Source organism: Gorilla gorilla, chromosome 1, assembly GCF_029281585.2.
Source record: "Gorilla gorilla gorilla isolate KB3781 chromosome 1, NHGRI_mGorGor1-v2.1_pri, whole genome shotgun sequence".
Lineage (NCBI taxonomy): Eukaryota > Metazoa > Chordata > Mammalia > Primates > Hominidae > Gorilla > Gorilla gorilla.
Genome location: NC_073224.2, coordinates 176,810,869 through 176,827,261, shown reverse-complemented (window position 1 = coordinate 176,827,261; position 16,393 = coordinate 176,810,869). Strand labels below are relative to the sequence as shown.

The window sequence follows — 16,393 nt, the reverse complement described above, 5'->3', positions numbered from 1 at the left end:
TGCAGTCAGAAGGTTTCACATCTCATTAATTGATTCAAAGAATACTTGTGGCAGGGCACAGTGCCTCACGCCTATAATCCTAGCACTTTGGGAAGCCAAGATGGGAGGATTGCTTGAACCCAGGAGTTTGAGACCAGTTTGAGCAAAATAGGGACACACCGTGTCTACAAAAAACATTTAAAAGCTAGCCAGGTGTGATGGCGCTTGCCTGTAGTTCTAGCTACTTGGGAGGCTAAAGCAGGTGGATCGCTTGAGCCCAAGAGGCTGGTGCTGCAGTGAGCTGTGTTTGTGCCACTGCACTCCAGCCTGAGTGACAGAGGGAGACCTTGTCTCAAAATAAAAGAAAAGGAAACGGAAAAAAAAAAAAGATACTTATTAGGTCAGGTGCTGTGCTAGGCACCAAAGATAACCACGAACCAGGCAGACATAGTCATAGTCTTCACAACACCACCACTAGGTAAGAAAAGCACCATTATAAAGAAATCATTACAATCAAGTATCGTGTGTGCTACACAGAAGAAGTACAAGGTGTTTTGTGAGCCCAACAGCCCAGGGAGACCGGGAAGATTTCAAGAATTAAGTGGCATTGAAGCCCTAAAGATTCAGATGAGTTAGCTTGATAATGGGGGGTAGGGTGGGGATAAAATATGGTAGGGAATATTTCAAACAGAGCATTCCAAGTAAATGCAAAGGCCCAGAGGAGAGAGAAAAATGGGGCATCTTCCAGGCAGTGAGGAGCTTAAAGGACACAGACAAGAAAGCAAAAGCTGGAGAGGTTGGCGGATGCCAGGTTCTGAGAACAGAGGGTAGAATGGAGGTTGGAGGGTGCAGCAGGGGTGACATAGCTAGGTTTAGGTAACAAAAGAACAGTAAAGCTATGAAAAAGAGATAGGATTAGATAGAATAGAAATGGGGCCAGATCGAAAGTGTTTGGAAGCCAAACCCAAGACTATTTGACTTGAAGATTATGGGCTCATCACTTTCCACTCTTTCTGGGGCAGCAGCAGGGAATCCCTGAGGCTTTGGAGGAGGTGAATGATAGCAACAGAGCTATGTATTGGGAAGATTAGCCTTGGGGCTGCATGGAGGGGCAATGATGACTCATTCACTCTTTTATTTTTTTCATTCAATAAATACTTGCTGAGTACCTAGTATGTGCTAGGCACCATGCAATACTTTTAGGCTTGGAGATTGGAAGGATGGTGTGTCATTAGCAGAGCTGCAAACACATTTAAAAAGTCGTTCTCTAATGATCCTTTAAGACCCAATTTGGAAGACCTCATCCATAAAGCTTTCCCTTCCAATATCACTTAAAACTTTCCTTCCCATAGCCACTTACTCTGTTCCATGACATCATGCAGCCTTGTTGCTGCTATCTCAGACTCATTCACTAATTGACACTACACATCTTATCTCAAGTGTTCCTCAGGACTCTTAACTTGCATTATTTTTAAGTTCTGGAGTGCCTCATGTAGTTCTGGACACACAACAAATAATTAGCTAAGAGGGCTGAATGACTGGACAAATGAATGAATGGACAAGATTTGCATGAGGATGATCTTTGAATGTTTGCTGTGATGTTATGTTTTATCATGTTGGATTCCACTCATTTCATCCCATGAAGACACTAATAACAAACACTTCTTTTTTAACTTATAAAAGTTTAAACATCAGTCCTTAACATATCATAATATCATCCCCTAGTCATTATAATTTTTGCCTTATACAAGGTGTATTGAAAGCCTTGTGGCCTGGTTTATAAACAACAGCATATTCAGTGTTGTAAAAGTGCAAGGTAATTCAAGCAAGAAATATATATCCCCAATATTTACAAAACACCTACTTTGCATCTCCTGATGACCAGCTATGACCAGCTACTTTCTACAGGGAATTGGGAGAATGCATTGAACACTTTTTATGTGCCAGTAAATGTCCTAGGAGTTGTATTTGCATGATTTCATTTGTAGGATTCATAGTAAAACAGGATATACGCAGAGATTTCTTCTGCTCTAGTTTGTACTTGACTACTGGATATAACTTGATTGATTAAGCAAGGAATATGTTTTTGCATCATGTGGACTTCAAATGGTCACAACACAATTGTAACAGGGAATTGGCACCTCACCCTCTAAAAAGCTGGTATTCCAGTAGACCAACATCTGGCAGCTTTGTTTGGGAAGCTGGTTGACTTCTGTTTTGTTGTTAACCGTTTGTAATAATGAACTCTGACACTGTTTATTTTAAAGGCCCAGGAACCTGCTGCTTTTGATCTGGTTTTATATTTTGTTCATAATTTGGGGCTTTTAGGTGTGTTTCTGCTCAGTTTTGATCCCTTAATTTATGATTTTTAGCCTACGATAACAAAATATACTTGTTATTCATTTCCTAGGGTTGCTATAACAGATTACCAAGAATTTGTGACTTAAAACAACAGAAATTTATTCTATCATAGTTCTGGGGACTCAAGGTTCAAAATTAAGGCATTGGCAGGATTGGTTCCACGTGGAGGCTCTGAGGGAGAGCCCATGTCATACCTCCAGCAGCCTCTCCAGCTGCTGGAGGCTGGCTGCGAGCCTTGGCTTCCTTGACTTGTAGCTACATCAATCTAACCTCTGTCTCTGTCTTCACATGGCCTTCTCCCCTGCGTCTGCACGTCTTTACTCTTCCATCTTTTATAGAAATGTGTGTCACTGGATTTAAGGCCCGCCCTGTTAATACAGGATGACATTATCTCCAGATCCTTAACTTAATGACATCGGCATAAAACCCTTTTTTCCAAGTAAGGTCATATTCACAGGTTCCTGGTGGGCGTATCTGTTGGGGGAAGGAGGAGGTACCATTCAACCCACCACAATACTTACAGCTATCTTTTCTAAAGCAAACTTTAATATTGAAAATCCCACAGGAAAAATTAAAATTGTTGTTATGACAAGTCTGAAACTTTCTAGCTTCTAACCCTTTTTTCTCCACTGCAAAAATTGCTTTGTAATGAAACTTTCATTATAAATGGATATATAATTAATATAAATGAATAAATAAACCACACTTTCTTAGGATTGTAACTATAAGTGAGCTAGTATCTGTAAAGCAGTCAAAATAATACCTAACACAGAATGCATTATATGTTAGATAAATAATAAAGTAAAAGTTATGTTCTAGAAGAGTAGACTGTATTATTGTTCCATTTTACAGATGAGGGACTAGGAAGTTCAGTGAGGCTCAGTTACCAGCCCAAAGAGTGAAAGGCCATGATACAAACTCTCATTGTCTGACTCCAAAGCCACGTTCTTTCACTGCACCACAGTGCCCAGTGAGAAGCTGGGAGGAAACAGCCTGAAATTGCCATGGCTCTGTTCCAAACGGTCCTGAACCTTGGTCAGAGTTGGCCCACTGGAGAGGGGACGTTCATCAGAGAAAGTTCTGGGGGCCAAGTCAGAGGTCAGTTACTATGAGATTCGTCTGAAATTTGCTGAGGTATAGGAGAGATGATGGTCCGTGAGAAGAACAAGTATAATAATAAAAGAAAGAAAAAAAGAAAAACAGGGCTGGTGGAATAAAAGAGGGATTCGATGCAAAAGAGAGAGCCCGGTGAGGTGCTAGTAGTTGTGGGAAAGTGGGATTCCATGAAAATAGAGAATGTGCAGTAGCTGAAGCTTTTGGGGGGCCAGGGCTGCCTGCAGGACATACCTGTTAACATATCCTTTATAAAGGTTGAGTGAGGAGACCCCTACCATGTTTGAGGGATAGAGAATGTGCTGTTTCTCATCATCCTCACAGTACAACACACAAGAATAAAAGTAAAGAAGAGAGGGAAATCAGAGAGGTTAGGTTTCAGAAAGAAATGCAAATGAAGGCCCCTTAAACACACCATCTATGCAGAAGAGGATCATAAGTGATTTTTATAAACATGCACTCTCTTCTACTTTTCTAAATTTTCCAAATTTTCTAGGCACAATATACTCATTTTATAGTAGAAAAACTAACAATAACTTTTTAAGAAAATTTTATTTTGTATATATTTTTTGAGACAGTGTCTCTTTGTCACCCAGGCTGGAGTGCAGTGGTGTGATCATGGCTCGCTGCAGCCTGGACTTCCCAGGCTCAAGCAATCCTCCCACCTCAGCCTCCTGAGTAGCTGGGAATACAGATGCGCCACTATGCCTGGCTAATTTTTGTATTTTTTGTAGAGACAGGGTTTTACCATGTTGCCCAGGCTGGTCTCAAACTCCAGGGCTCAAGCGATCCTCCTGCCTTGGCCTCCCAAAGTGCTGGGATTACATGCGTGAGCCACCACGCCTGGCAACAATAACTATTTTAAAGCCACTCTACTGAAAAGCACACATTCTTTATAGGCCACACACTCTGATGGGAGCTCAAGCTGTATCAGGTGAGGACTGTTAGAGGTCAAAGAGATAATATGAAAAACATGTAGAAACATCAAGATAAATAATAATAGTAATAAAGCATCCCTGGCATTTTAGTAAGGTGACTATGTCTGTTATGTTAGGGACTTTCATTAGGAGAAAGAGAATGTTAAATGGAATGATGAAGGAGAGGAACGGCTAAATGAATACTTTGAATCAGTATTTATTGAAGAAGACAATGGGGAAATTCTTGTTCCAAGGACACATTTTATGGCAAAGCAGAGAACGGCCTTGACAGAGACTCTTCAGTCTCTCAGGAGAAAGGTATGGAGCAACTTGAGGGACTCTGTGCAGTAAATCACCAGGACCAGATGGTATTCATCCATGGGTTCTGAATGACATAAAGTGGGAAATCATGAGTTCAGTGACAAGGATATATAAGAGATGCTTAAAAACAGCCAATATCCCTGAAGATTGCAAAGTCATTAATATGGTATCAAATATGTGTGTGGAATGCGTGTGTGCACACATGATCCTTGAGTATTCTGGAGCCTTTGGAGGGGCTGGGGTGGGGAGCAGGGCTGATTTTCTTCCTTTTTTAAAAAAAAACAAAAACAAAAGCAAGAAAGACTCCTTAATGAAACAAAGGACAGAGGAATTTTAGGTAGCAGAAAGAGCATCAAAAGATAAGAGGCCAAATTTAAGAGCTGTTTAATAACATTGAGCAGTTATTTTCCAGGCACTCAGGGAAACACTAGGATATAAAGATGAATAAACATGCCCTCTGTCTAATGCGAAAGTTTATAAGCTAATGACTTGGGTTATTTTCATGGTCCTGCTACTGGCTTTGATGGTAATTGGCAATGTAGCACCTCTGGCACCACCAGTGGATGTAAGAAACATCTGGTAATTTTTTCTCACTAACAAAATCATAAAGAAAGTTTTGGTTTGTTTGGCAAAATCTGGGGACTTGGAAAGGAGAGATAGACTTTCACCTCTATCCCATAGGAGTCAATCTCTGGATCCTAAGAGTTACCCATTTGGTAATAATGCTAATAACAGAGTAGCTAACGTTTATTGAGTGCTTACTAACTACCAGGCTCTTGCTCGATTCTTTGCCTGTATCTCTCATTTCATTCTCTAAACAGTTAATACATAGAAGACCTAGAATTTGAACTGTAGTAGTACAATTCCAAAGTTCATGCCTTTAACCATGACTCTATACTACCTCTCTATATGTGTGTTTTATTCATAAAATGGAATTAAAATTTTCACAAAACAATTCTTACCCTTACTGCAGACGATTCTCTTCTGTTTTATTAAAAGAATGATGCTCTCAACCCCAGATTGATTTCATGGCCCACCAACAGGTCACAATCCAGAATGTCTAGAGAAATAAGAGTAAGTAAGTAACCACATCCTCTTCGACACAAAGGAACGCAAAGCTAAATGAAAGCCCTGGTATTTAAATCTCAATGCATTAGTAAAGGTAATCAGACCACTTTTAAATTGCCTTGGATCATTTCGAGGTGCTTTTAACATGGGGGCAGCTGCTATGTTCCTTCCACTCTCCTTGTTTTAGAAGAAACTTAGAAAAGTGTTCACTTCTTCACATTGAATCGTTGGGAAAGAACCCTAAGAGTTAAAAAGCTATTTCTTACTTTGACCTGAAATCTGACCACCTGAAACTTCTACCCACTAATTCTGGTTCTACCAATTGGGACACACAGAATATTCTAATAATTTTTCTACCTAATATCCTTGAAATATTTGGAATGCATTAGTGTTCCTCTTGGCTGTTTTCCCCTTCAGCATAAACATTTCTAGATCTATTAACCACGGGTGAGTAAAAACTCAAAAGCCAATCCAAACTGGCCTAAGCAAAAAGGGGCTTCATCAGCTTATATAGTAGAAAAAGCCAAGGATTGTCCTAGCTGCTGGCACAGCTTGATCTGGGGCCAAATTAATGACACCAGGAAAGACCAATCTCTCTTAGCATTATTGCCCACCATGTTTGTCCTGATCTCCCTTGGAATATGGCTGAAGCATATTCCCATGAATAAAGTCCAGCAGGAAAGTTAATTTCTTTCCCAGAAGTTTCAGCAAAAAATTCTCTTCTATCTCAGTGGCTCTGAAGAGGCCATGTGCTCAGTCTTCCAGCTCTTACTGTGGTCAAAGGCACTGGATGCTTTGATTAGCCAAGCTTTAGTCACATGCCTAGCTCTGGGTTGAGAGGGCAGAGAGGCAGTCTCTAAGAGGGAGATTGCAGGGGAGGAGTCTGGAATAAAGAGAGGCTGGATAAGGAAAAGGCAATAGACGTCCATTAGAAACTGTTGCTCACATTTCTGTTGTAAACTACATCATCAAAGCAGCCTACCAAACATCAAAATAAAACACACTGGTTAGCCTTCAAAGTTCCCACAGGTTGTGGGGAGACAGATTGGGGCTGGGCAATAATGCCACAGGTATGCCCACCCATACACTGAAATGATGCCCCAGTAGAATAGTAACTCCTTATTCCTCACCTGCCATCTCCTCTATGTAGCCTTTCCTGTTTCACGCCCTTCATAGAGCTCCTATTGGCACTTCTACTATATTGCAATTATTTGTGTTGCAGGCTATGTTCTTCCTGACTGTGAGTTCCTTGAAGATGGGGGTTATTTTATGAATCTCTATATTCCTCACACCTAGAAAATGCCAGACAAAGAGGCATATAATGATTGCTATGTGAATGAATTGCCCTGAGACCGTCAAAGAGGATACTCCATAGCAGCTCTTTGAGCGTGGGATCAACCTGCATCTTTCTCAAGCTGCATAGATTTCAGTATCCACACCTATAAAATCAACAGAAAAAAACTGCTTTCAGATTCCCTGGCATCCTGGGGCATGGGTGGGTAACACAGCAAAGCTGAGCAGGAGAAATAGGAGGAAGACAGGGACTATCAGACAGATGGGCTTGAAATTGTAGACCATGATTACAAATTAGAAAGCTGAGCCGAAAATGTCACAAATGTTAGAATTAGCAGTCCATAGGAACTGGGTTAAGGACTGACTCTCTTTACTCTGCTCCTTTTTGAACTACCAGAGGTGCTGGGAAAGGGAAGAAGGGTAGGGATGAATCTGGAGAAAACGAGCCTTGGCTATGGCTAACATGAGATCTGATTTCCTACCTTCAGTTAAAGTGGGAAGAAAAGGCTCAAAATATGTATACATGTGCCATGTTGGTATACATATGTAACAAACCTGCACATTGTGCACACGTACCCTAAAACTTAAAGTATAATAATAATAATAATAATAATAATAAAGGCTCAACAATAGGTATTTACCAAGCACCCTGTATGGAAGGACACAAACACAGTTCCCCATCACTGGGTTCACGTGCTATTGGCAAGAGCTGCAAGAAGGACAAAAAACCAAACACCGCATGTTCTCACTCATAGGTGGGAACTGAACAATGAGAACACATGGACACAGGAAGGGGAACATCACACACCGGGGCCTGTTGTGGGGTGGGGGGAGGGGGGAGGGATAGCATTTGGAGATATACCTAATGTTAATGACGAGTTACTGGGTGCAGCACACCAACATGGCACATGTATACATATGTAACTAACCTGCACATTGTGCACATGTACCCTAAAACTTAAAGTATAATAAAAAAAAGAATTACTTACCTTGTCTCACATATTAAGACTGAGGCAATACTTAATGCCTCTACAAAATGGCTTAAGCTCCTCAGATAAAAGAAGCTATAGAAATGAAGAAACATTTAAAACTGATAAAACTCTTCTGTTCAAAGCATGAAGTAGGCTGAAAAAAATGAAAAAAACTGTTATGTTGATTAATCCTTCAATGCACAATGTTATGCCAACAGGATGCAGATGATGCAGATGACATGAATGTTTTTCCTTCGCCTCAAACAGGGAGTCAAGTCAGAGAAGCAAGCATGAAAACAGAAACTAACCTTAAGCCAAAGCACAGGCCCTTAGCAATATTACTATATGCCCACCAGTCACCTGCCTGTGGAAATGAAATATAACCATTCTCCTTTGCCCCGCTTCCTCTGTCACCCATCACAGACAGTGAGTACTGTCACAGGGGTATGAAATAGCAAATAATGATGCTGATACTTTTCTTACTGCCTCTTAAAAACAATCACTATTCATGGAACAACAGTTTGTAAGCTCAAAGTAATGATGGACAAATTGATTAAGAGATGCTTAATCTAAGGATTAGCATTCAGCCAAATGCTGCTTAACATAGCCAACAAGGATTCAAAAGAGGAAACAGCTGTGTTGTTCAAGAATTTGTTTGTAATAAAAGAGTAATTTTTTGCCAGTAAAATTCGGCGTTAGTAAATTCTTTAGCATCATCTCTTTCTTGTTGGAATTCCTGAGTTGGAGACTTCCTGGGATCAATATTCTAAAGACATGGTTCCTGGGTCTGAGGGGGAGGCAACAGCACTATAGACATCAGAGAATTCTGGGCTCCATCCCTTCCTAACAAAGAAGCTGTCTGAATTCTCTTAGCCTTGGACATTCTATCCACAAAATAGCGCTGATAAGCAATACCTTACAGGGGTTGTTGTGAACAATAAATAAGCAATCATACATAAAGTTTCCAGCACTCTACGTAGGAGCTAAGAGGTTTTCAATCAATGTTTGTTCCTTGCCCTCCTTCCCTCATCTTCTAGGACTTCCAATATACTGTTTTAAACCTACATTTTTGGCAAGAAGAGCAAAACTCAGTCTCAAAAAAAAAAAAAAAGCTACATTTGTTAGCCACTAAATTGTTTAAGGTAAGTAAATGAAGCATTTGCTTTTTTTCAGAAAACGAATTTTTTTCTTTCGTTGTGTTTCACATCATATAAACACCTTTACCAAAAAGTCTAAGAATGATGATGAGAAAAACAAAAAGAAGTGTGAGTATTTGTGTGGGTTCTTCCTGTAAATTAAAGTCATTCTTTTAGTAAGCTGAGGAGGGGACAAGAAGGAAGATAGAGGAGACAAAAATTAAAAAATTTAGGAATATCTATTATGTGATAGGCACTTAGTAGGCATGTTATATAACATTATCTTTTTGTTGTTGTTTTTGTTGAGATGGAGTCTCGCTCTATCACCCAGGATGAAGTCCAGTGGCGCGATTTCAGCTCACTGCAACCTCCGCCTCCCAGGTTTAAGCGATTCTCCTACCTCAGCCTCCCGAATAGCTGGGATTACAGACACCCGCCACCACACCCAGCTAATTTTTGTATTTTTAGTAAAGACGGAGTTTCACCATGTTGGCCAGGCTGATCTCAAACTCCTGACCTCAGATGATCAGTGCTGGGATTACTGGCATGAGCCACCACACCCAGCCAACATTACCTCTTTAATAAATATGACAGTATCTTGACCCCTCTGTGACATCAAACCTCAGCTCTGCTCCTTGATAGTTGTGTGACTTTGGGCAAGTTACTTGACCTCTCTGTACCTTAGTCTCAACATTTGAAAATAAGGAAAGTAATAGTGCATACCTCATAAGATTGTTAAAATTAGATGAGTTAAAACATATGAAACTCTTAGAACAGATCCTGGCACATAGTAAATATTGAATAAACATTAGTTGTTAATAATCATAATGATAGTGACAATAATATTTTAAAGCCCTTAACATCAATGGTGGCACATAGTAGATGCTCAAAAAATACTACCTGTTATTACTTAGATAATAAAAGTAAAAGATGATTTCTTTTACAAAAAAAAGTTCTCTTTCATTAAGTTTATTCTCTATAGGAGCTGTCTCTATACCAAGCAGAAATATATGAACATCCACTCTTATTTTATTTTATAGATAATCAAATCAGAAGATAAATTTCTTGTCTCTTTATACAAAATCTCTTTTGGAGCCCATAGTGAGTTGGATAAATGTTTTGATTATCAGGCCATTAGGCAGAATTTCCAAGGATAGCAGTTCCTTAAGTCTCTCTCTTCCCTTATGCCCACTTACCCCCACAAAATACCCACTCAGTGTCTAAGGGCCTCCAGGGAGGCATCTTCTCCCTTTCTCACAGCCCCATCATCTCTGTCCCTTTCCTACCTCTCCAGCTCTTTACCTGTCACTCAGTGCACACTAAAATTCAGCAAAAGCAAACAACATGTGGAGCCCCACCCTCACTATGCCTTCTCTCAGGTTCACTAACGTTGCTTTGTCTCTCTGTGCCTGAATTGATCTGTCCGAGACCACAGGAGGCATTCAGTACAAATTTACTGACTGAAGGATACTGAACTGCAAAAGAATCTGCATACCAAAGAAACTGTACGCCATTCAGACCTGGGCTCACCGCAAATATTTACTCTTTAATCATTTCTGCTTGTGCCTTCAATTAAAGGAAAATAATGCATGTGTCTTAAACAATTTTCAATATATGAGAGCAGAAATAGTTCCAGATCACCATATAAAGAGATACAAAAGCAGCAAATCTCATGACATTGATGTGGAAAGCATAGAATTGTCTAGATACTTAGAATAATATTGAACATGGAGTCTTGATTGAAAATGGACTTTTTCAAACTATTTTATTTAATTAATTTATTTATTTTTGAGATGGATTCTCGCTCTGTTGCCCAGGCTAGAGTGCAGTGGCACAATCTTGGCTCATTGCAACCTCTGTCTCCTGGGTTCAAGTGATTCTCCTGTCACAGCTTCCTGAGTAGCTAGGATTACAGGCATGCACCACCATGCCTGGCTAAGTTTTGTATTTTTAGTAGAGCTGGGTTTTCGCCACGTTGGCCAGGCTGGTCTCGAACTTCTGACCTCAGGTGATCTGCCCAGCTCAGCCTCCCAAAGTGCTGGGATTACAGGCATGAGCCAATGCGCCCAGCCTTTCAAACTATTTTACAAGTAACTCATCTAGCAACTGAAGTGCCCACAATCCCAGGTGCTGTGACAAATGCAAAATATATGATAGATCTCTTTGCCCTCAAAGAACTTATGATACAGTTGTGGAAGGAAAAGATATATGGGAGGGCTCAGAATATTTTAATGCTAAACTGATGGTACTGAGAAAGCATCTCTTTAATTCTGAGAAAATGATTAGTTGGAGCTAAAATGAAAAAAGAATATAATAAAAAGTTCGGGTTCTCAAAGTAGAAAAATACTGTAAAATTCACTTTAACCGGATTAATAACTTTCCCCCAAAATTTATAATTTTATACATTTTTCATGCAGGCTATAGAATACTTAAGCTATGCTATACTATACCCTATATTCTTATGAATACTATTAAAAAAATACATATTCACATGAGCTACAAAGCTGTAATTCAACATTTCAACACCTATGACTTTCAAAAAATTCTAGAATTTTAGACCCGATTGTAATCATTTCCAAACTCAAACAGAGTCAAACTCTTCTATTTCCTTTTCCAGAAAGTTAGAAATACTTAATACATTAAAAACATGATGAATTTTTAGTTATTTGGGTTATCTACTTAGTCTGTGGATTATTCGGCTTTCTTTCCTTTTTTTTGGGTGTTTTGTTTTTTTTTCTTTGAGACAGGGTCTCACTCTGTTGCCCAGACTGGAGTGCAGTGGCATGAACTTGGCTCACCGCAACCTGCGCCTCCCGGGTTCAAGCGATTCTCCTGCCTCAGCCTCCCAAATAGCTGGGATTACAGGTGTACACCACGACACCCAGCTAACTTTTGCATTTTTAGTAGAGATGGAGTTTCACCATGTTGGCCAGGACGGTCTCAAACTCCTGACCTCAAATGATCCACCCATGTCGGCCTCCCAAAGTGCTGGGATTACAGGCATGAGCCACTGCACCCGGCCCTTCTTTCCTCTTTATAGAGAGCTTGCCTCACTTCTGCCCTTTATTTGTAAAGCACTTAGAAGAGTTCTTGGCAGGTAGTAAGTACTCAGTACCTATTACTACCATCACTACTGCTGCTGTGACTATGAATATGACTACTACTACTACTGTGGTGTTTGCTACTTCTCTTACTATTTCTACTCTTATTACTACTATTACTATTACTGCTGCTGCTACTATTCTATCTTTGTTCATTAGCACTTCCTTTACCAGAGGATTGGCAACATAAATAAAAGAACATGAGGCTTACCCTAAACCTAAGGGTTCTTAACTTGGCATCCAAAGACCCTTGAATATGTGAACTTGAATGGGGAAAGTTTACTTCTTTAGTTTTACTATCTGCTAATGTAATCACTGTAACATGAACAGTATCTATGACTTTGTCACTCTTAGAAATCACAGATATTTTCATCTCACTTTATAATTAATTGTTACAGAAATAGCACTTATGTTCACCAACACTTCTCACCACTAGATCTTGTTATTTAATGCATTAATAATGAAGGATATATATTACTATATCATATCTTTGAGATTTTTATCTTTTGATAGCCATATATAGAATATATAACTGGTTCCCTTCATAGTCTTATGTATTTCATTTTATTCATTTAAAAACATTATGTTGAGAAAGGTTCAGTGGGCTTCACTAGATGGCCGAAGGGGTTCTAGCACAAAAAAGGTTAGGAACCCCTGACCTAACCATTCACTCACAAAGCTTTGATTCATGCTATCCCTCTGCCCCAAATGTCCTACCCTCCTTTTCCTATTGATTCCCCCATCACAGCTTGTACAATTTTGCCTTCTTTGTGAAATATTTTTCTCCCTCTCTATCATTCCAAAGAAATTGTTGATTACACTTACTTCCTGAGTTTGTAGCTCTGTTTTACTACTTACATGATCTTGGACAAGTTTTTTAACTTTCTCATTTTCCTCAATTGTTAAATGAAAATAATAGTAGTAGATATAATACTTAGAGTGGTTGTGAGGATGAAGCAAGATTATACACATCAAATGATTACTAGGACATCTAGAATAGCAAATCTCAAACTTTTTTAGTTTCAGAACCCTTTTATTCTCTTAAAAATTTGTAAGAACTCCAAAGAGCTTTTACGTGGGTTGTAGCTATAGATATTTACAATATTCACATTTTAATATTTCTTTACTAATTTATTTTAAAATAACAATAATAAATATTGTTATATGTTATACACATTATGTATTAACATAAATAACATTTTTATGAAAAAACTATATCTTTTTAAAAAAGCAAGAGGACTGACTTTGTTTTCCATATTTGTATGTGTCCTTAGTGTCTGTCTGGCTTTAATATCTATTACAGTATGTTGTTTTTATTTAAGAATCAGAAGAAAATTGAGCCTCACATAGACATGTAGTTGAAAAAGAGAGGAGTATTTTAATAGTCTTTTCAGATAACTGTGGATATTTTTCTTGAATACTCTATCAATCTGACAAGTAATATCTGGTTAGTTAGATAAGTTGAGATGTGGAATCTGAAACAATATCAATCAACTTTTTATATTCTGTTGTATTAAAATACAGTGGCTATCCCGCACTTTGAGTGGGTCTTTCATTCACATACAATTTTACACCATCATGCATTGGTCATTTCGAATAGTGTTGGTTCACTGGGTTATGCAGATCTACAAAACATTGACATGTTTCATTATGCAACATGGAAAAAAATCGCATTCATTAATAGCATCATGTCTCATCAGAAAAGTCTTTAGATTTGGGGAAGCTGACAATTTCACGGTGATGCATAAAAGTCCTCCAGAATTCTAATTTTCATATGAAAGTTCAAATTTTATCATTGGTAACAAATATTGTCAGTCATTTTTCCTCAAAGTGACAGGCTCCCTTCATTCATTTTTGAGAAAACATCAGCCAGAAATACCCATGTCTAAATAAATGTAGTTTGCCTGTCAGTTGTTCTTTTCAAGTGAAAATGTGTTCCATGAAAAAAAGTGGCTACTCACTCATGCAAGTGTTTTTCCTCAAGACAAGCCTCATGCTTTGGTGTGTATCAGAGTGCTTTATGCATATTTCCATGGTGTCATATAGAAGATTGAATGGGTGTGGATTCAAGGGTCTATATTTATTAAAATTAATAATTTTTACTGCTTCATCAAAGCATTCTTAAGTGAAACTGGCTTTTTCCCCCTGTGTGTGCATGGCAGTGATAAATACAACAACGCATTAGTGGCAGATTCTGCTGCCATGCTTCAATTCATGTTAAGGCAGCAACAGTTTTGCTCACCATTGCTTTTACACTATTGGAGCAAATGCTAACACAGTAAAAATGCAAATAGTGTCTTAACATCATTGTGAAAATTGTTTTGACATTGTGGACTTACTGAAAAAGTCTTGGGGAACCCAGGGGACACATGAACTTCAATTTGAGAACGGCTTGTCTACAGCGTAGTATGTGCTTAATCAATGATGGACTGATCGCATATAAAACAGGGGTCCCATGAGATTTTAATGGAGCTGAAAAATTCCTATGGCCTAGTGACATGGTAGCTGTGATCTGTCATCATGTCATAACACAATACGTTAGGTTTTCTTTCTACGTTAAGATATGTTGCAGATCCCTGCAACAAAGCAAGTGTCACAATAGAGAGTCACAAGATTTTTTGGTTTCCCAGTGCATATAAAAGTTATGTTTACACTATACTGTAATCTATTAAGTATGCTATAACATTATGTCTAAAAAAATGTACAACATACCTTCATTTGAAAATATTTTATTGCTAAAAATTACTAATGATCATATAAGCCTTCAGCAAGTCATCGTCTTTCTGCTGTGGAGGGTCTTGTCTTGATGTTGATGGCTGCTAACTGATCAGGGTAGTGGTTGCTGAAGGCTGAGGTGGTTGTGGCAATTTCTTAAAATAAGACAACAGTGAAGTTTGCCTCATCATTTAACTCTCAGGAAAGATTTCTCTGTAGCATGCGATACTGTTGATAGCATTTTACCTGTAGTAGAACTTCTTATAAAAGTGGAGTTAATCCTCTCAAGACCTGTTGCTGCTCTATCAACTAAGTTTATGGAATATTCTAAATCCTTTGTTGCCCTTTCAACAATTTTCACAGTGTCTTCACAAGAAATAGACTCCATTCCATCTCAGAAACCACTTTCTTTGCTCATCCATAAGAAGCAACTCCTAGTTCATTCAAGTTTTATCATGAGATTGCAGCAATTCAGTCATACCTTCAGGCTCCACTTCTAATTCTACTTCTCTTGCTATTTCTACATCTTCAGTTCCTTCCTCCACCAAAGTCTTGAACCCCTCTAAGTCATCCATGAGGGTTAGAATCAACTTCTTCCAAACTCTTATTAATGTTGATATTTTGACCTCCTTTCATGAATCACAAATGTTCTCATGGCATCTAGAATGGTGAATTATTTCCTGAAGGTTTTCAGTTTACTTTGCCCAGATCCGTCACATGATTCACTATCTATGGTAGCTATAACCTTATGAAATGTGTTTCTGAAATCACAAGACTTGAAGGTTGGAAATCACTACATGATTGATAGGCTGCAGAATGGATGTTGTGTTAGCAGGCATGAACACATTTATCTCCTAGTACATCTCCATCCAAGCTCTTGGGTGACCAGGTGCATTGTCAATGAGCAGTAATCTTTTGAAAGGAATCTTTGTTTCTGAGCAGTAGGTCTCAACAGGGGGCTTAAAATATTCAGTAAACCATGCCATAAACTGATGTGCTGTTATCCAGGCTTTATTGTTCCATTTCTAAGAGCACAGGCAGAGTAGATTTAGCATAATTCTTAAGGGCCTTAGGATCTTTGGAATGGTAAATGAGCATTGGCTTCAACTTAAGGTCACCAGCTACATTAGCCCCTAACAAGAGAGTCAGCCTGTCCTTTGAAACTCTGAAGCCAGGTATTGATTTTTCTCTATGAAAGTCCTAGATGACACCTTCTAATAGAAGGCTGTTTCATCTACGTTGAAAATCTGTTGTTTAGTGTAGCCACCTTCATCGATTATCTTAGCTAGATCTCCTGGATAACTTGCTGCAGCTTCTACATCATCATTTGCTGCTTCATCTTGCATTTTTATATTATGGATATGGCTTCTTTCCTTAAGCCTCATTAACCAACCTCTGCTAACTTCCAACTTTTCTTC

General features: G+C 38.8%; 1 long non-coding RNA gene across 2 annotated transcripts in view; it reads right to left on the bottom strand.

Moving 5' to 3' along the window:
• Window positions 1–16,393, bottom strand: part of LOC129527185 (uncharacterized) — a 169,483-nt gene that overhangs the window by 16,703 nt on the left and 136,387 nt on the right. The window contains exons 5-6 of one of the 2 annotated variants that reach the window (XR_008672186.2): window positions 5,654–5,751; window positions 4,612–4,755 (exon numbers count right to left, since the gene is read on the bottom strand). This is a non-coding gene — a long non-coding RNA (uncharacterized lncRNA). Of the gene's footprint in view, window positions 1–4,611; window positions 4,756–5,653; window positions 5,752–16,393 lie in introns of those variants that run through there. The other variant, XR_008672177.2, reaches the window with a different exon arrangement.